General features: G+C 41.7%; 1 protein-coding gene across 1 annotated transcript in view; it reads left to right on the forward strand.

The window, feature by feature from the left end:
- Positions 1-4253: 4253 nt before the first annotated feature.
- LOC120918571 (phospholipid transfer protein) overlaps positions 4254-21672 on the forward strand; it is a 92742-nt gene continuing 75323 nt past the window's right edge. Inside the window, exon 1 of the mRNA XM_040330224.1 lies at positions 4254-4356. The gene's annotated coding sequence lies outside the window, so the exon portion shown is untranslated. The remainder of the gene's footprint in view (positions 4357-21672) is intronic.

Raw genomic sequence — 21672 nt, forward strand, 5'->3', positions numbered from 1 at the left:
TTACTAAAGCTCATCCATAAGTAGGGACTCATCCTATGTTAAAAGGAAGCCAATGTGAAATCCACCACTGAAATAAAATAAATTCCTGCTTATCAGAGCTCCGTGATCCCCCGTGACAGAGGATCCGGAGTAGCTTAACTAGGATCACGGCTTATTCCAAGGACACCCTAGATATGATGTATCACCAGTCAACAAACTCTGTGGGTGATCAGACCCGTGTGGAAATGGCATGTAAGAGACATAATGCTTCCATAGTGTAAAATCTCAGAGTTTAATTAAAAAGAATATAACACAGTAGTGCACTTACAATTGTGAAGACCGGAAAAAAGACTGGACAGCCGCACTTCCACGAAATTCTTAAAAGGTTGCTTTTAATGGTAAAAAATGGAAACAGCACTACAAATCACAGCAGACAGTGGGGTGGATAGCTGACGCGTTTCGCACTGGGGTATCAGCGCTTAGTCATAGCTGAGAGGACACTGATTGCTGAGTGCACTCACCTAGAGCGGCAGTTTCCCTGTACACTTATAATTGTGGTATGGTAAAAAAGCCTTAAGCCCCTTGTGCCAGCTAAACACAAACAGGCAAACCCATCTGTCTGGATGTTAGGAGTAGTGTAGGTGGTGACGTCAGCGCGTCGCTCCATTCCGCCCTACACGTTTTGTAATAAAGTTACGTCGTTCCGGCGGCATACGTTTTTCCATAGTGTAATATTGCTTTTTATATTTAAAAAGTGCATTTACATATGTCTGAATAGGATGCAAAAGGCACAAAAGCAGCTTGAGGGTCTGTAGAATCGGTCCCGCACCGCTGTGTGACTAGCGGCATGTGGTGTGCATTCTAACTACCCAGCAGAATTGGAGGGCTCCTATCAGTTTGGTGTCAAGCCTCTCTTCTATCAGGACTTCCTAATGACACGCGCTTGAGCGTGAAGTGCATAGAAGAGAGGCTTGACACGCATACTGACAGGAGCCCTCCACTTCCACTGGGTAGTTGGAATGCACGCCACACGCCGCTAGTAACACAGCGGTGCGGGACCGATTCTACAGACCCTCAAGCTGCTTATGTGCCTCTTGCATCCTATTCGGACATATGTAAGTGCACTTTTTAAAAATAAAAAGCAATATGACACTATACCTGCCTTCTGTGGCTCTTTGTGGCAAAGCCAATTCCAAAGAGTCTTGTGATGGGAGACAGATGAATATAGTAGAGGATATGTGATATTGGAGAGAGTTTCTTCTACATACCATTGCATATTCGAATGTAATCGTATTGGAGGAGAAAAATAAATGTGGATTCTGATGGAGATAGACCTATGAATCGAGGAGTTTCTCACATTACATGCTTTGTGGTCACTTGCTGGCCGTGGAAATCTAATAGAGCGCATTTTATAGTCACTTCGGGTCAAGCACTATTATTTTTGGAGCCTTGGAGCACATAATATTTCAGGAGCACGGTGTGCTGATCAGCTTCCTGTTCATTCACAAACTGAAGTCTAGTAAACTATTATGAATGAACACAGTGGGGTTGATTTACTAAAGGCAAATCCACTCTGGACTACAAGTGCACTTGAAAGTGCAGTTGCTGTAAATCTGAGGGGAAGATCTGAAATTGGGGGAAACCTTAGCTGATTTTGTCATCCAATCACGTACAAGAAAAAATTGCATATAAAAGCATATATTGAAGAATTGTCTATATTGATACTTATGGACTTGTATGTATATTGATGAATTGTGCACATTCTTGATCACTTACATTGGATTTATTTATGTAAGGTTTTATTAATTGATCAATTTTTTTTATCCAGATAGCGCCCTTTACACACACTTTTTTTAGTAAACTAAACTAATTTGAAATGTCCCATCTATATCTCCAAATTTTCCATATGTGACTTATCCATGCAGACTGCAGAGTAGGTGATTTTGCACAGAAAGGGCTGTTCATTTTCTGACATTGCATTGAGTAATCTTATCAAATCAGCTGGTACAAACTGTGCTCAGGAGAGTTCTTCTTTAAAAGTGATATTCTTTTTATATTGTTTCACCCTCCTCAACAGGTCATAACTGAACAAGCCAGAAGAAGAATAAAAATAACTCTCCTAACGCTATTCAATTAATCTCAAGTACTTTAACCCCCCTGGCGGTATTCCCGAGCGTGGCTCGGGGTGGATTTTTTGTGCTAAAATCGGTATCCCTGAGTCACGCTCGGGGTAGCTATGCAGAGCCTGCAGCGCGCGCTGGCTTACCTTGTTCCTGGATCCAGCGATGCCCCCACGCTGTGTGAGCGAGCGGGACCTCGCTCGATTCACACAGTGTCCCTGTGTGCCGTCGATCTCCGTTCCCTGCGACGTTACGACGCACGGGGGCGGAGATCGGCGCCAAATTCAAGAAAGTAAACAAACACTATACATACAGTATACTGTAATCTTATAGATTACAGTACTGTATGTAAAAAATACACACCCCCTTGTCCCTAGTGGTCTGCCCAGTGTCCTACATGTTCTTTTATATAATAAAAACGGTTCTTTCTCCCTGCAAACTGTAGATTGTCCATAGCAACCAAAAGTGTCCCTTTATGTCAAAAGTGGTTTTAGAGCAGCTAGAAAACAGCGATAATAAATTATAATCACTTGCAGAATTGTGCGATAGCGATTTGTGGGGAAATTCGTCATAAAAATAAATAAATAATGACAGCAACAATTCTGCAACTGAGCAAATTTCAGTGATTTTGAGTTGATTACATTAGTGAATAATTTTTATTAGAATTATATTCTTATTTGTTATAATTATTTATTATATTATAATTTATAATTTTGTTTTTAAAAAAATTCATACCCGGGATGCCCTTTTAGACTCTTGTTTGGTCAGATTTAAGTGAGTTATTCCGAAGAATTACAGGCCTACAGTATAAAACGCCAAATTTCCTTGCAAATAATGGTACCGCTTTCAGCACCTTTTTTCTGAAATAATCATACCGCCAGGGAGGTTAAAATGAACCAGTCCATTGCTCCTACTGGCACATCTCATTTTTCTTTCAGCCACCTCTTCCCCTGCTTCTCCATTTCAGTGCAACAGCACTTCTAAGTACTGTCCGGCACCACCCTGCCCAATATACTTGGACTGAAAAGTCAAAGGAGTTGCATGGAAAATTGTTGACTGAAGAGCGCCTACATCCAATCCGATGCCGAGACTGTTCAGGTGTTCTGGTGGCATTGAATACAATAGCGGCATTGTGGGATTCGTCCAATCTCTGGATGTATGGCCAGCTTTAGGGGCTGATTTATAAGAGAACAGATATCACTCACCTTCTGCTCTCCATTATTCACTGCTCAGCCATGCAACCTGCAGCTCATAGTTTATAGCCCAGAAATTGTGAGCCTCTGCGTAGAGCCTGCGGTCCGCTTTGGAGTCCTCCCTGTTTAACACAGTTGTTTGTATGCATGGCAGCAGAGCACAAATTACAGGGGCGGACATATGGTCCGCCCGTGTGAAAGGGCCCTAAGTGTAGTAATATGGTTACAATGAAGGTACAACATTTAGCAACTTATTGCTACTCTTAGAGGTGCCTCTCTTCTCTTTTATACCCGGTTAAAAAATATGCTTTGATATACAAGTGCTTTGGTTTACAAGCATGTTTCTGGAAAGAATTATGCTTGCAAACCAAGGTTTTACTGTAATTTGTGGCATGAAGCATGCTTCAATTTTTTTTTGTCGTTTTTCACAAGACATAAAACAACGTTTTCCCCCCACACAGTCATTTTAATTGACGTTTTTCAAAACGTCGTTTTTTTTCATCACATAAAGTGATGGTGTATACTCAGTTATGACATGACGCTACTCTTATATCAAGACATCGCTTGTATATCAAGTCAAAATGTATTTAAAAATGTTGCTTGTCTTGCAAAACACTCTCAAACCAAGGTATTACTGTACCAGAAATAAATTAATTATTGCAGACCATCATTGTTTTTTTTTGTTTTGTTTTTACTTAGTTTATTAGTATACTTAGTATTACTTAGTATACTTTTTGTTTTCTGCCATTGTAAGTTGCTATCCTGTATATTTTTTTGGAGCAAATTTCAGAACTCCTGTGGTTTAGCATTGTACGTTTGTATTTAATGTCTTCATGTTGTGTTTTTTTCCATCTCCAGTCTCTATTACATGGAGCTGCAGCCTCAGGGTCTGTTCTGTGTCCAGCTGTGTGGTCTGTGGGAAAGAGGAGGAGCAGAGCGTGCTGTGTGTGTGTATGTGTGTGAGTGTGTGTGCTGTATATAAGACTCTGCAGCCCCATCATTGCTCTAGTGCCATTGCAGGATCTGCACAGCATCTACAATCTATAAGTGAGCGCAGAGGTTAGGTAAGTGAAAACTGAGTATTACTCTTTTATTTCTGCATTCGACTATAATGAATTTGTTTGCTTTTCGTATTACCTGGGCTGTTGTTTTATTTCTCCATAGCTCAGATTTTTTGTAATTGTCCTACCAACATATATCATTTGAATGACTTTGTATTACAAAAGCTTGTATTATTACTTAACCTTTAATAGGTAGACACATTAATAAGTCAATTAAATAATCAAAAAGAATGGATGTACAGTATCCTATAGCAAGCATTGACATCCACCTTTCACCAGTTCATCAAAGTCAGTAGATCAATGGATGATGCATTGCTATGGGTTACTTTACTGTATATATTGCCCTTGGCCTTGTCATTTATGACATTTGTCAGTATGACATTTTGGAACTTGAAATGAATGCCTTTCATCTCAGTAGACCAGACCCAGGAAAGGATTCACATACTGTATTAGGTATGTCTTGCAGTGATTTATCTGGAAGTGACAGTACTCATGGCTTGCTATGTTTATACACAGGCATGTATCATGAATGACCATTCTATAAATGATCACTGATCCCCCATGGGGCTGTAATTTCTTACTTTTAATTCCCCCGAAATATTTTTTTACCTGCATAAAAATATATATTTTTTTAATTAACAGAGTTTGATTCTACACAAAATAGTTCAACTTTTTTTGTTGTTGCTGGTGATAATTTTTGTTACTTTGTTACCCATGTCCTGCTTATTAATAGAGTTGAAATCCTTATCAAATCCTAATCCATTCTATTAAATGATATATGCTTCATTACACAAGCTGGAGAAGAAGTGGACCAGCTGCCTATAGCAACCAATCGCATTTTATTTATCAAATGATAGAAGGATTTCGCCTTTGAGCAACAATACTACTTTTCCCCCCAATTTCCTTTCTCCATATTTCTCCATATAACTCACCATCATATAACTTAACATTCCAAATGGGTTCCTGGCTCATCCACACTTTGGGCCAGATTCACAGAAGAGATACGACGGCGTATCTCCTGATACGCCGTCGTATCTCTGTGATCCGCCCGTCCTAACTATGCGGCTGATTCATAGAATCAGTTACAAATAGATAGCCCTAAGATCCGACAGGTGTAATTGACTTACACCGTCGGATCTTAGGATGCAATTCTAGGCCGGCCGCTAGGTGGCGATTCCATTGCGGTCGGCGTAGAATATGCAAATGACTAGTTACGGCGATCCACGAAGATCCGCGCGTTCGTCGCAATCTCGTACGTCGTCGCTCGTCGGTTTTTCCCGTTGCAAAGTTACACCAGCTTTAACATGGCTTATCTTTAGATCAGCCATGTTAAAGTATGGTCGTCGTTCCCGCGTCGAATTTTGAATTTTTTTTTGGCGTAAGACGTCCGGGAATACGAAACGCACGTCGCCGTTCAAAAAAAACGTCGGGGCGCTGTAATTTTGCACAAAGCACGTCGGGAAATTTTAACACGGAGCATGCGCAGAACGTTCTGCGCGGGAACGCGCCTAATTTAAATGGTGCCCGCCCCATTTGAATTAGGTGGGCTTGCGCCGAGCGGATTTACAGTACACTGCTGCAAGTTTACAGGTAAGAGCTTTGTGAATCAGGCACTTACGCTGTAAACCTGTGGCGGTGTAACGTAAATCAGATACGTTACGCCGCGGGGGTGCAACGTATTTGTCTGTGAATCTGGCCCTTTATTTCTGTATCTCAGTTTCTCTAGGAAGATTAACATAATCACAGTCCTCACGCTGTACGGCTTTCATTTTTTTGGGAAGTGAGGTTCATTTAGAAAGATAAGGTTATAATGTACCGTATTTTTTGGCGTATAACACGCACAGGCATATAACATTTAAGAGGGAAGTTTCAGGAAAAAAACTTTCCACAGCCCCCTGCATATAACACGCAGGCACAGTTTACCCTCTATTTTCAGGGTAAAAAAGTGAGTGTTATACGCCAATAAATACAGAATTTAGTTCTCTTATCAGGAGTAAATGTAGAGTATTTAGAAGCTCGTTCTTAAATGAGGTTCTTTTCTATGGATGAACAGGCAAGCAAAGGATATGGTGATACAGTTAATCATTGCCGTTCAACTGCAAATATCCTATCCTCAGACAAATTATTCAAACTGCCTATAAATCAATGAGCACTTCACAAGTGTATTCTAGCACTGTCTTTTCCCTTCCAGAGGAGTCAGATGCAAGATTGAACATACCCTGCCATTTACAGACATGATTTGCTTGGTTCTAGGAATCTTAGCTAAACATTCCTAACAAGAGAGTCTCTTACCTATGCTTTCTGTTGGAGTTTTCTTTTAAGCAAATTCCAACAAGCTTTTCAAGGTCAAACAAGAGATGATTTTTTTTTCTATTTTTTTTTGCAGATTTAAAATTAAAATTGTAGAACAACACATCCCTATCATAAGAAGCAAAATAGGATAGTATGTAATGGTTTGAATGCAAAGTACTGTATATACTCGAGTATAAGCCGAGTTTTTCAGCCCCTTTTTTTGTGCTGAAAATGCCCCCCTCGGCTTTTACTCGAGTCACCTTTTTGCGCCTGATCTCCCGGACTTTGGAGACCTGGTACTGGCCGGCAGTAGGTCCCTGGACCCCAAACTTGGTACACATGTAGCCCCACTCTTCCTCTACAAGTGTGCAAAGTTTGTTGTCTGGGGGACCCTTACGGCCAGGAAGCATTTACTTTTCAAAGTCGGGCACCCCTTCTATATACTCCCATGTTAAACGTAAGTCTAGTCATGGACGCAGTGAGGCATGGGCACAGTGAGTCATGGACACAGTGAGGCACAGTGAGTCATGGGCACAGTGAGGCATGGGCACAGTAAGGCATGGACACAGTGAGACATGCACATGGACACAGTGAGGTAAAGTGAGGCACAGTGAGGCAAAGTGAGGCACAGTGAGGCATGCAGATGGACACCCTAGGCTTATACTCAAGTCAATACGTTTTAACAGTTCTTTTGTGGTAAAATTAGGTGCCTCGGCTTATATTCAGGTCGGCTTATACTCAAGTATATACGGTAATAGAATATTTTGTTATACAAAATGTAAGAAATGGTTAAAAATCCATCATTTAGTTTTTTTCTGCCTGTGTCTAGTTGAGGAGATTTGCCTTCACTTCCTGTATTAGATTTACATTATGATAGGAGAAGAAATTTCTTCATGCTATTGAAATTTCCTCTCTTAGCCCTGGTTCACACTTAATGCAGGTTTAAAATCATGCTACTTCAGTGTGATTTCAAAGCTGCTGGTCAGTGCGATTTCATATGTGGCTTTCTGACATCTGTGTGACTTCATGCACAGATGTTAATGGAAGTTGCGCATGAAATCATCAAATAGTGCAGGAACCGTTTCAAAATCGAAGTTGGATTCACACTGATATGAACGGTTCCACAGCCAGAAATAGGGTGCGACTTTTCATACAATTATGATCTGTCAAATCGTATGACAAGTCGCATCAGTGTGAACAGGGACTTAGATGTCGTTGGAACAATTGATCTCAATGAAACATTTCCCCTCACCTCCTCTTCTGTTGATAGCTCTGAAATGTTGGATCTACCATCACTTTCTGTGTTGGTGGCAATGGCCAACAAGTCATATAGAGAGGGCGAATCTCTCCAGGAGGGATACATACAATGAAAACTTGAGTGGGGTTCTATACTTTCTCTGCTCTATTCAAAACCAAGAGAAGACATTATGACTTAACATATACTTTATACAATTGTATCCATACAACTAATCTTTTTACTGCATAAGCCCTGTGTTTACCTGTGCTGCACCCGCTCACATCTACAGAGGCAAAGAAGAACAATGCACCATTAACTGAAATGCAGAAAGACAATTTGTGGGCCTAGGCTTCTGTTTGCATCCTGCTTTTTTGCTTTTCTCTTAGATCAGTCCACCAAAAAATGTGATACTTCAGTTACAGGTGGGATTTCTTGATCTGGGTCCCAAAGGTTTAAGGGTAAAGATCTCTCTGCCATTGCTTCTTCCCCTCTTCTCACCCACCTTGTTTAATTTCAGCGTTCCCAAACATCTCAGAGTGCTTTTTTTTTTTTTCAAGGGAAAAATAGGGTACAGGTAAAAAGCTTATGATATTGCATGTAGAATGGATGCAGAAAATATTGGAGGAAAGGGAAGTGGGGGAGTTATGGGGGTATGAGTAGAAGCTATGGTATGGGCGTTAGTACTATGTCAATATCAAGTGGTGTCATTGATTAGGATGTCAAGTGGTTTTGGAATACCTGAGAGGACCTAAACATGGACCAACCCAACCATGTGTGGTGGAATAGGTCCATCCTATCTGTGCCTCTTTCTATTAGGTTCTATGTATGCATTAGATTAGTGTTTCTCAACCTTTTTTCAGTCAAGGCACCCTTTAAAATCATTGACAGTCTTGGGGCACCCCATTCTAAAATGTAAAAAATGATTCTAATAGTTTTACATAACTCAGCAACATCCACACACACACACATAGGACACCCATCTTTAGATGTATTCTTCACCTTTGCACAATGGTGCTTACTAGTATTCTAGTGTTCTCTTATTTCTCAGTTTCTCCCCATCACTCAGCTAATGTGACCCGAGTGCTGCTGGAGTGGGGCAGGGTTGCTGTACAAGTGACCGACATCCTCTTTATGAGCTGATGACATCATTGTTTGTTAGGACACCGGCAACTTGGAAGGTCGTAATGGTGCACAATGAAAACTGTGGCTTTGTGTAACTAAAGGCAGACATAATCCACCCACTGGCATGTAAAGGCAGTTTGTCAAGGCACCCCTGAATAAACCAGATTGCCTGGGCAACCTGGTTGAAAAGGGATGCATTAGTACAGTGGTTCTCAACCTCAGTCCTCAAGTACCCCCAACAGGCCATGTTTTTGCAATTTCTCTTAGATAAAATAGCTGTCCAAAATACCAAGCCATTGACTCTGATTTAATGCACCTGTGCAAGATAAAGGAAAACCTGGCCTGTTGGGGGTACTTGAGGACTGAGATAAATGCTGCGTACACACAGTTGGAATTTCCGAAGGAAAAAGACCATTGGATATTCTGACCGTGTGTATGCCCCAACAGACTTTTTTCGTCAGAATTTTTCTGACTGAGTTTTGCCCGGTCTAAAGTCTGACCGTGTTTACGCGGCATAAGAACCACTGCATTAGATCATTAATGTTTGGGCTCCAATGCTTTGAGTTACTGGCCTTGAACTATTGTGACGATTAGGAGTCCTGACTTTATTGCATGCTTTTTTCTTGGAACAGTCAGTTTTAGATAACCAGGAAATCTGCTGTTTTAGAAGAACGTCATTAATGGTCACAATATATTTATGTCGGTGCAGGTTCTTTACCGATCTATCATCTACCAAGAATTGAAATATCAGTTTTAAGTGAACAGTTTATTTACACAAACCCTTTACAGTCTATGGATTGCCCTAGTATAGCCAAACATCATATTCAGAATTTTTTAACTCAACAGTTTAAATATATATTTTTTTCTGCTTGGTATGCAAATTCATTGTGTAGAACATATGGTGCATGAACTGATAAGCTATTTATATTGGAATTTCCAAAAGGAGGTAACTGGTTAAGAATGTCTAACCATCCATATCTACTGTTTATGTTATTTTGATATTTGTTCTTTATTCATTATTATTGTACTTCATGCACAATCTTATCTGGCTGCATGGACGAACCCAAGGATTTAGTAAAGTTTTGTCTATTGACTAAGCTTGGCAGAGATCAAAATTCATGAATACCGCACAATTTTTATTAATTCGTTATTAAACTTCAAATATCTACATTAACACTTAAAGGGTAACTCCACAAAAATATAACAAATAAAGAAAAAATAATATAGCGTATACAATTGCGACACAAGTCCTATTGTAATTGAATGTTATTAAAAATTACCTTTCCTTTTCAATCTGCAGCCGCTGTAATTTTCTAAAAATACAATGCAGCATGGCTACCATGTTTTTTTATTAACAAAAGTGGAGTTATGCCGCGTACACACGATCGGATTTTCCTTCGGAAAAGCCTTGGATGGTTTTTCCGACGGAAATTCTGCTCAAGCTTGGCTTGCATACACACGGTCACACAAAAGTTCTCGTTCATCCATCAAGAATGCAGTGACGTACAACACTACGGGGAGCCGAGAAAATTAAGTTCAATGCTTCCGAGCGTGCGTTGAATTGTTTCCGAGCATGTGTCGGAATTTTGCGTGTTGGAATTGCTACAGACGATCGGATTTTCCGATAGGAATTTTTTCCGGCGGAAAATTTGAGAAACAGCTCTCAATCTTTTGTTGCCCGGAATTCCGACAGCAAAAGTCCGTTTTTTTTTTTGCTGTCGGAATTTCCGATCGTGTGTACAGGGCATTAGGCTTTAAGCACTTGGACACACCAAATATGAGAATATACATGCGCTAGTTGCTAATAGGCAAATTAATATTTTATTAGTCTAGTAGCCAATGTAAGCATGATACCAGTAACTGACTGGAAAATCATCCTGACAAAACTTGTAAAGATGGTTCTGTTGATTGTCCAGAAGATGAACGTACACACTTGTTTCAGGTAGGTGTGCATGTTTGCACATCATACAGACACAGCTGGTGTTGACCTGGGGCAACTACAGTCATCTGTTAGGAATATTCAACTGAGCTGATAGATTCTTTATCTGATCTTGGTCAGTGAGAAGGCAGATTTTTCTAGGCTAAATAGCACAAATAAACATTTTGATATCATTTGACATTCCTCTCATTCATGTCTATGGACATAGTTGCCCTATCTCATAATATGGACGTTCTCAAACCTGGTACCTACCTGCTGCTCTGATCTACTTCAAATGCTGAGACATTGATCACATGATCCCAGCTAAAGCAGTTTAGGGGACTGATGTTCAGATGTGAGAACTGGCCAAACAGTGGACAAGCTTTTTCCTTTAGCTTGGCCCACCTGACCTAGGCATTTTGACCAATAGTGAAGTAATATTGGCACCGTTTTTTTGGTTCGGTTTGGTTGAGTTATTTCTATTCCATTTAATTATTTACAAGGCTTAATTTCCATGGACGTTTTTACAGCCACTTTTCTGAGCGTTTTTTGCAGCTTAAAAACGGCTCTCCATGTTAGTCTATGGCCTCATGCCCACCATGAAATTTTTGAGCTGTAGATGGCTGAGCCGTTTTTAAGCTGCAAAAAAAAAACCCAGGACCAGTGCGTTCTGAAGCTCCAGCGTTAGAGCTGTAAAAACGCCAGACATTAAAAAACGCTCAAAAACGCTCAAAAACTCCCAAAAACGCTCAAATACGATACGGCTGCGTTTTTGAGCTCCAGCTCAATAAAAAAATAAAAAAAAAATAAAAACATGGACAGGCGTTTTTAAGCTGTAAAAAAGGCTAAAAATAGTGGCTGTAAAAACGTCCATGGAAATGAAGCCTTAGGCTGCATTCACACCTGAGCGTAGGTCGTTCGGTCGTTTTTTCCGGCATATTCATGCTTATTTGCGCGTTTGCATACAGCGTCGTCCGACGTTTTTGTACTTCAACATTTTTTATTTTAGCCAATAGGAAAAATTATCATCTTTTCATCACTTTTTGCTATGTTGGTAGATTTCTTTTATTTTCTGCCTGGGTAAAATGTTCTATTGATTAAAGCGACAAAACGCCCGTAGCAAACGCTCGTTGTCGCGCTAGTCGCTTGAATCTAGCGTTTCCATTACTTTCTATGGGAAATAGAAACGCTCAAAAACGCCCAAACCGCCCGATTCGGGCGACAAAAAAGGGTCCGGAACTTGTTTGAGCTTCAGGCGTTCGGCGTCAGGCGTTTTGGAGTGGAGATGTGAACCATCTCCATAGGGAATAATGTATTTTTTCCCCTCTAGCGTTTTTGAGCATCGCGCATCAGGCGACAAAACGCTCAGGTGTAAATGCAGCCTTAATGTATTGTATGTATGTATTTAGTGGTATTCTGTGGCAGGAGATATAGTGTTAAGTCTTGAAAACCATTTGCATTGAATGTCAACCTTAGAAGTACCATTTAAACAATTTGAACTTTGGTTTAATGATCAGTCTCAAGTATCTGATGCTACTGATATATTAGTGTTGAATATACATACTGGGATGTGTTATGGTTGAAGAGTACAGAGCATAGTGTGCACTATGGGTCATGATCCATTTTCCCAGCGGTGATGAAATCACGCTCTTCCTAAGCCCTCTGGTCCTGTTCGCTGATCTGACATGTGCATAGCCGGGAAAAACATTAACATGCACAAGTTGTTGGCAGGTTAGGACATGCTGCGGAAACAAAGTAAAAAGGCAGTAGAATAACATAACTTACTATGAGCAGATTGAATCACTCTTATGTAAACTCTTAAAACATATTACAACAAGATAGAACCTCCAGTGGCATTCTATATCGCAAGCATGACTTAAAATAAAATCTATCTTGTTACGTTTCAATTGCAATTTTTTTATTTAAAACTTGATTTTTTAATGAAATTGTCAGTTTTGCCCTTGTCACTTTTTGCCATGCAGACTGCTTAGGCGAAATTGTATAAAAAAAAATTACTTGACTTTGTTTTTTTAACAAGATCATGTGACCACTATGTCAGCTAAATGGTTTTGTCGGTAAACAAAGCCAACCCTAACTTTTTGTTTGTCTTCAAAGCCTTGTGATCACCATGTTAGCCCTGATGCAGTGCCTTGAAAAATATTCATACCCCTTGACATTTTTCACATTTTGTCATGTTACACTTACAACCAAAAACAGAAATGTATTTTATTGGGATTTTACGTTATGGACCAACACAAAGTGGCACATAATTGTAAAGTGGAAGGAAAATTATAAAGGGTTTTCATTTATTTTTACAAATAAACATCTGAAAAGAGTGGCGTACATTTATATTCAGCCTCCCTGAGTCAATACTTTGTAGAACCACCTATCGTTGCAATTACAGCTGCAAGTCTTTTTGGGTATATCTCTTTCCTCTTTGCACATCTAGAGAGTGACATTTTTGCACATTCTTCTTGTAAAGTAGCCCAAACTCAGTCAGATTGGATGGAGAACATCTGTGAACAGCAATCTTCAAGTCTTGCCACATATTCTCGATTGGATTTAGGTCTGGACTTTGACTGGGCCATTCTAACACATGAATGCTTTGATCCAAACCATTCCATTGTAGCTTTGGCTGTATGTTTAGGGTCATTGTCCTGCTGGAAGGTGAACCTCCGTCCCAGTCTCAAGTCTTTTTGCAGACTCTAACATTGCCCTGTATTTGGCTCCATCCATCTTCCCATCAACTCTGGCCAGCTTCTGTGTCCCTGCTGAAGACAAGCATCCCTACAACATGATGCTGCCACCACCATGTTTCACGATGGGGATGGTATGTTCAGAGTGATGTGCAGTGTTAGTTTTCCACCACACAAAGCGTTTTGCTTTTAGGTCAAAACAGTTTAATTGTGGTGTCATCTGATCAGAGCACCTCCTTCCACATGTTTGCTATGTCCCCCACATGGCTTCTCACAAACTGCAAACAGGACTTCTTATGGCTTTCTTTCAACAATGGCTTTCTTCTTGCCATTCTTCCATAAAGGCCAGATTTGTGGAGTGCACGATCGGTAGATTCTTCCATCTGAGCTGTGGATCTCTGCAGCTCCTCCAGAGTTACCATGGGCCTCTTGGCTGCTTCTCTGATTAATGCTCTCCTTGCATTAAACAGTAATCTGTGAGATGTTCAAAGCTCGGGATATTTTTTTATAACCTAACCCTGCTTTAAACTTCTCCACAACTTCATCCCTGACCTGTCTGGTGTGTTCCATGGCCTTCATGATGCTGTTTGTTCACTAAGGTTCTCTAACAAACCTCTGAGGGCTTCACAGAACAGCTGTAGTTATATCAAATTACACACAGGTGGACTCTATTTACTAATTAAGTGACTTCTGAAGGCAATTGGTTCCACTAGATTTTAGTTAGGGGTATCAGAGTAAAGGGGGTGGGGGGATAAATATAAATGCACACCACACTTCACAGATATTTATTTGTTAAACAATTTGAAAATCATTTATCATTTTCCTTTCACTTCACAATTATGTGCCACTTTGTGTTGGTCTATCACATAAAATCCCAATAAAATACACTTACATTTTTAGTTGTAAAATTTTAAGGGGTATGAATACTTTTTCAAGGCACTTGAATCACGTGGCTTTGTTTATCAATACATTTATTATTTGTATCATTAGTGTTCTGCTTTCCTTAAAGCGGTTCTCCACCCTAAAGTGAAGTCCCGCTGATCGGAACCCTCCCCCCCTCCGGTGTCACATTTGACACCTTTCAGGGGGGAGGGGGGTGCAGATACCTGTCTAAAGACAGGTATTTGCACCCACTTCCGGCCCGGCATTCACGGGCAAAAGACGGGCATTGCGTCACATCCCGTCGCCCCCCCCCCCCCCCCGTTGTGTGCTGGGAACACTCGGCTCCCAGCACACAGCGGGATCCAATCGGCGGGCGCGGCGCGACTCGCGCATGCGCCGTAGGGAACCGGGCAGTGAAGCCGCAGCGCTTCACTTCCTGGTTCCCTCAGCGTGGATGGAGGGGGGAGCAGCAGGGTGATGAGCGATCGCTCATGCTCTGCTGCGGACGGCGCTGGACTCCAGGACAGGTAAGTGTCCTTATATTAAAAGTCAGCAGCTGCAGTATTTGTAGCTGCTGGCTTTTAATATTTTTTTGGGGTGGAACATCCGCTTTAAGGGTCCATTCACACCAGCCAGTGCTTTATAATGCAGTGGCTACACTGTAGTGTGCTAAAAAAATGTAGTGCGTGTACTTTTTAGTGCACTGTGCCCGCACATCATCGCAACGCAGTGGTGTGGATCGAACACAAAGTAAACAAGGCATTTTGCCATGTCATGTGGTGGGACTGCAATGGAATAATCACCCAGCGCAGTCCCAAAGCATATGGTGAGAATGGAGCCTTAACGTGCAATATGCCCCCTGTTGTAACAGTTTATTGGTCACTAAATTCAGTTTAAAAAAAAGCCGTCTTGGGGATCCGTAGGATCCTATTTGTTGGGGCTGAAAGCTTTTGCTGAACTGGGATAATGTGACCAAAATGATGACCAAGGTGCAGAGCCTGCTTTGGTCACCAGTCTAAAACAATGTTATCAAATTACAGGATATTAATAAAATTGGTCACTGGTAAACTATATTATGACTGTAAAAACTTCTCAAATAGTGACTCAAGGCACCAGACCCCTGCTGTGAACCAGGCCTTATGCCCTTTCACACTACTGCGACTTCACCGCAATTTTGCCGTGATCCACGGCCGCGATTTTGGCACAATTTCAGGGAATGCCTGTGTAAGGCCGGGTACACACGGGCAAACATGTACGATGAAACCGGTCCGTCGGACCGTTTTCACCGTACATGTCTGCCCGGGGACTTCTGTACGATGGCTGTACTAACCATCGTACAGAAGTCCGCGCGTAAACAATACGCGGGGCATGTCCGCGCCGTCGCCGCGACAATGACGCGGCGATGACGCGGCGATGTGGGCGGGCCTGCCTTTTAAATGCTTCCACGCATGCATCGAAGTCATTCGACGCATGCGAGGGACGGCGGGCGCTCGGACATGTACGGTAGGTCTGTACAGACGACCGAACATGTCCGAGCGGGCAGGATTCCAGCGGACGGTTTTAAAACAAGTCCAGGAATATTTGCCCGCTGGGAAAAGGCCCGGCTGGCAAATGTTTGCTGGAATTCTGCCCGCTCGCGCCTACACATGACCGAACATGTATGCTGAAACTGGTCCGCGGACCAGTTTCAGCATACATGTTTGGTCGTGTGTATGGGGCCTTAGTGGCATCAAAATCGGACCAAAGAAGTGCAGGGACTACTTTGAAGTTGGAACGACTTGAAGTTGTACTAATATTAATGTAAATGAATAGTATGCGCTAAAATGAACTTAAATGGTGAAACCGTGTACAGCAAGGAGTGTAATAACTAATCCAGATAGGATATTACACATAAATGTGAAGCACAAACAAAACCATTAGCATATCAATAGTCCCAGTGAAATGCTGTGGGTACACACGTGCAGTACACCCTCTATGGAGAGGAGAACCAGTACTAATATGGCTGTCATTGGAAATCATGGGAAACAACTTGTCATGCTACTTTGCCATCACAAATCGCGGGACAAGTCATATAAGTGTGAAAGGGGCATTAGTCTTTAAGTGGTTAAACTGACCTCATTTACAGACTGAAGTTCATCCCTTTGAACGATACAATGTTTTCTTTTTATCACTTTCAGCATTTTGTTGATGAACATTTTTTTTTGACAGCTGTGAGCAGGAACCTGCTCTGCAATTGTTACATGAATCATGGAAATGCTGGCTTAAGATCGTGTAAGGGTTAAATTGCAATTTTTTTAAAGTCTAATCGCGCAGCTCTGCCTTTACTTAAAGAAGGACTCCAGGAATTTTTTCCCCCATTTATTTTATTTAATTATTACAGTTACTTACATAGCGCCATCAATTTATGCAATGCTTTACATGTATATTGCAAGTTTCCTTTAAAATTACTTTTTAACATGTCAGTGAGAGGATCTGGGAGGACGGGGGGGGGGGGGGGGGTGGACATAAAGGAGACAGCGTAATTTTGTGCTTGTAATTCTATTTTTCCCCCCCAAGTGTAAAATGTACAACATATTTATACCAATGACTGCCTTGGTGTAGGCCAAAGCTTATAACAGATTGACAGGAAGCTTAAGGGAAAGTTGAATATTATATTGGAAAGTAGGTCACCCGTGAACCATCTGCTCTTATATTTTATCATTTAGAATAAATTATGATTAATATGATTGATCCATTAATTAAATTGGTCTTCTGAAGTGTTTTAAATAGCAAATTGTGCTATGACAGGGTTTAGGGGACACAATTATAATATAAGGAATGTATTGTAAATACAAAATCTGACAAGTGTATCAATTTATAGTATAACAGATTATGTAGGAAGTGTATCTCTAGTCTCTACAGAGGGATTTCTTTTAAACAAAAAGCAGAAAAGGCAAGGGGCCCCCGGCCACACCGAGAGGTCACCCAACCATCCAACATTGGCAGACCATCAGACAAATGACTTCTATCCTAAAGAATATACTGTTTGTGTTTTTTTAATGTTTTGACTGCAGGAACAAAACTGAGAACTCCTCACTAAGAAAATAACTCCTGTTGTGAACAGCAAAGCATATTTTCCATGACTCTTCCAACTCGGACAAAAAAATATATCATGAAAAATATTTACAGCTCACTAAAAAAGTCCTTCTTCAAAGCTGTTGTGTTGCTTAATCTCGTTCTAATGTCAAAACATTAATTAAACTCTACAATGTTTCGTTATGCCACTTTTCAATGATCCATTTCATAATGTGAGCATATTGCCCTTTTTTCTTTTGTACTGCTATGCTTGTCAAACAAATTAGGAAAATATACACTGCTCAAAAAAAAATTAAAGGAACACTTTTGAATCAGAACACTGGGATATTGATCTGGTCAGTCAGGTAGCAGAGGGGGAGGGGTGTATACAGAGGGGGTTGTTAATCAGTTTCAGCTGCTTTGCTGTTAATTGAAATTAACAACAGGTGCACTAGATGGGTAACAATGAGACGACCTCCAAAACAGGAATGGTTTTTCAGGTGGAGGCGTCTGACATTTTTTTTTCCTACTTATCTTTTCTAACTGTTTTTCACTAGTTTTGCATTTGGCTAGAATCAGTGTCACTACTGGTAGCATGAGGCAATACTTGGACCCTATAAAGGTTGCACAGGCAGTCCAACTCCTCCAGGATGGCACATCAATACGTGTCACTGCCAGAAGGTTTGCTGTGTCTCACAGTCTCAAGAGCATGGAGGAGATTTTAGGAGACATGCAGTTACTCTAGGAGAGCTGGACAGAGCCGTAGAAGGTCCTTAACCCATCAGCAGGACGGTATCTGCTCCTTTGTGCAAGGAGGAACAGGATAAGCACTGCCAGAGCCCTACAACATGACCTCCAGCAGGCCACTAGTGTGAATGTCTCTGACCAAACAATCAGAAACAGACTTCATGGGGGTGGCCTGAGGGCCCGACGTCCTCTAGTGTGCTCTGTGCTCACTGCCGGACACTGCGGAGCTCGATTGGCATTTTCCATTGAACACCCAGAATTTGCAGATCCGCCACTGGTGCCCCATGCTTTTCACAGATGAGAGCAGGTTCACCCTGAGCATATGTGACAGACGTGAAAGGGTTTGGAGAAGTGGCAGAGAACTTTATGCTGCCTGTAACATTGTTCAGCATGACCGGTTTGGTGGTGGGTCAGTAATGGTCTGGGGAGGCATATCCATGGAGGGACACACAGACCTCTACAGGCTACACAATGGAACCCTGACTGCCATTAGGTATCGGGATGTAATCCTTAGACCCATTGTCAGACCCTTCACTGGTGCAGTGGGTCCTGGGTTCCTCCTGGTGCACACCAATGCCCGACCTCATGTGGCGAGAGCATGCAGCCAGTTCCTGGAGGATGAAGAAATTGATTCCATTGAATGACCCCTACGTTTGCCTGACCTAACTCCAAAATAACACCTCTGGAACATTATGTTTCGGTCCATCCGGTGCTGCCAGGTTGCACCTCAGTCTGTTCCGGAGCTCAGTGATGCTCTGGTCCAGATCTGGGAGGAAATACCCCAGGACACCATCCGTGGTCTCATTAGGAGCATGCCCTGATGTTGTCAGGCATGCATACAAGCACTTGGGGGCCATACAAACTACTGAGGACCATTTTGAGTTGTTGCAATGAAATTTCAGCAACATGGACTATCTTGCTGCATAATTTTTTCACTTTGATTTTCGGGGTGTCTTTGAATTCAGCCCTCTGTGGGTGGATAATTTTCATTTCGATCAAATGATGTGCCATCCTTTCATTCCTAACACATTACCCAGTCCATATCAGTATAGATATCCAGCATGAGATTTTTGCCCGTTGAGATCTGATATGTTTTCAAAGTGTTCTTTTATTTTTTTTGAGCAGTGTATTTAAAAAATGTACTGAACAAAAATGAAACTCTAAGCCAGCCTTTCTCAACCAGTGTGCCGTCAGAGGTTCTCAGGTGTGCCGCGGGGTCAGTGGAGAGAAGGCAGTCAGATGAGCCCGATCTCCTGCCGAACTGTGAGAAGCTCTGTCGGCTTCAAAAGTGAAAGTAAAGTGCAGAGGAGTGTGCTGTGCTCTCTGCTTCCCCCTAGAGTGCAGTGCCCGGCTGAAAAGGAATCTGGAAAGGTACTGAGCTGTAAGCTAGATTCATTTTAAAATGGCTTTATACATGTGTCTGTGTGTGTGTGCACATGTGAGTGTCTGTATGTGTGTGCATGTGTATGTATGTATGTATGTATGTATGTGTGTGTATGCGTGTGTAAGCATGTGTCTGTATGCTTGTATGTTATTTTTAATCCTGACCCCCCCATTGTCTCTGGACAGCCGCACACTGAACAAGTTGCGGGGTAGTTGCAGTGCAGCCCCATTCACCCTCGGTATACCTCCAGTTGCAGCCACAGCATGTGAACACCCCCAGCTGCTGCCTCTGCAGCTAAAGGTGGAGAAGTTGGGGGTGGTAAAAACAGCTCAACCATGTGGTTTTACCACCCCAATGACATGTGAACAAGCCCTTGGTTCACATCTGTGTAGCTGCATGTAGGGCAGCCTATTCATTTCAATGGGCTTCCGTACTCACAAAAATGCAGGGAAACAAGTCCCCAACCTTTTTTTTTTTTTTTTTTTTTTTTTTATTGCACTGCAGCAAAAGCACCCCACATTTTTCCAATGTGTGGGGGTACCATTAAGAAGAGCAGAGCATTTGTCTGTGTGTCAGGAATGAGCGCGATTTTGCGCGTGTTATGCGACACACCATAATGTGAACCAAGCCTTGGACTGGGGTGCCTCAAGACTGAAAATACTTTTTAAGGGTGCCCCGACTGGAAAAAGGTTGAGAAACACTGCTCTAAGCAGATGCATACAGGTAAAAGCACAAATTATTACTCTTAGACATTCATTGAACCTAAACTATGGGATAAGCAAACATCCAATATAGGAGGCATGCCTATTCCTAAATCTTGGTGCGCCTTGTGTTTTTCCTCCAGATCTGTGCTGTAATACAGTGAAATTTTGTCCCAGTGTAGGTGTTTCCTGTAATAAAGACGGTCAATGCCGCTCTCTCTCCTTGCAGAGTAATTCATCTTGTATCCATCCCTCTCCTCTAGTATTCTGCAGGCAGCCTGTCCCTTATCTCCCCCATGCATGTGACAAAGAGGATGGAGACCTTGAAACGCGTTATGCCCGCCTCCCCTCCCGACATCAACCTGGCATCCTGACAGCTGTCATACCCCATGTGCAGCCAGGGACACTGCCATTCTTCTCCATCTCACAGGCTGCCTTTGGCATCCTGGTGTTTCATGCTGCTGCACCCTCCGCGGTCGGCCATAACTACCAAGTTTGCTGTCTGATGCTTGCTGTTCTGTGCCATTGCTGTCCTTTGATGTGCTGCCTTTTCACAGTCAAGCAGTTTGGTAAGTTTATCACATGTAAAGGTATTGCATTTTAATAAAGCAGTTTTACTTCTTGGTACAAACCCCAGCACTCCGCTTTTGCCTTTTTCTTTGCCTCATGGGTTGAATAGATTGATGATCTCATTGGTGTCCTGCTGCTCCTCCATTGTCTAATCAATGATGGAATGGAGATGTAACAAAGCTATATTGCTCATCTGCATTAAAGAAAAGTCAGGGTACAAGCCTTGTTCCACTGTCTGGCAAGTCGGGCAAAAAAATGGGTGCATGGACCCTAAATAAATTTCAACAAAAATGGGGTGCATGGCTCACCCATTCTTATTGTAAAATATAAAGCATTTTCTGGTATGTTTAATTCTGCTGATACCTCTTATTTTCTTGTTTCTATGGTACCACACATACTTATAAAACTGTATTATGGATCCACTGATTTACTTTTATCTGCTATGTTATGGCGCATACATCTGCCCAATTTTTATGTATCTTATTAGGCATTGGTGTTTCTTATGCCAGATATCATACTTTCTCTTTGGATGCAACTGTTTTTTGTTATTACACTACTATAACTTTAATAAAGATTTATTTTAAAAAAATGGGTGTGTGGGAAGGATTTTTGTTTTTACTAACTGCCCTGCAACACCTGTCCCTGGTGCAGGAAAAAATGCATAGTCTATCCTACCAAAAAAGTAATTTGTTTTTTTGTATCCCTATTGGACTATG

Source organism: Rana temporaria, chromosome 12, assembly GCF_905171775.1.
Source record: "Rana temporaria chromosome 12, aRanTem1.1, whole genome shotgun sequence".
Lineage (NCBI taxonomy): Eukaryota > Metazoa > Chordata > Amphibia > Anura > Ranidae > Rana > Rana temporaria.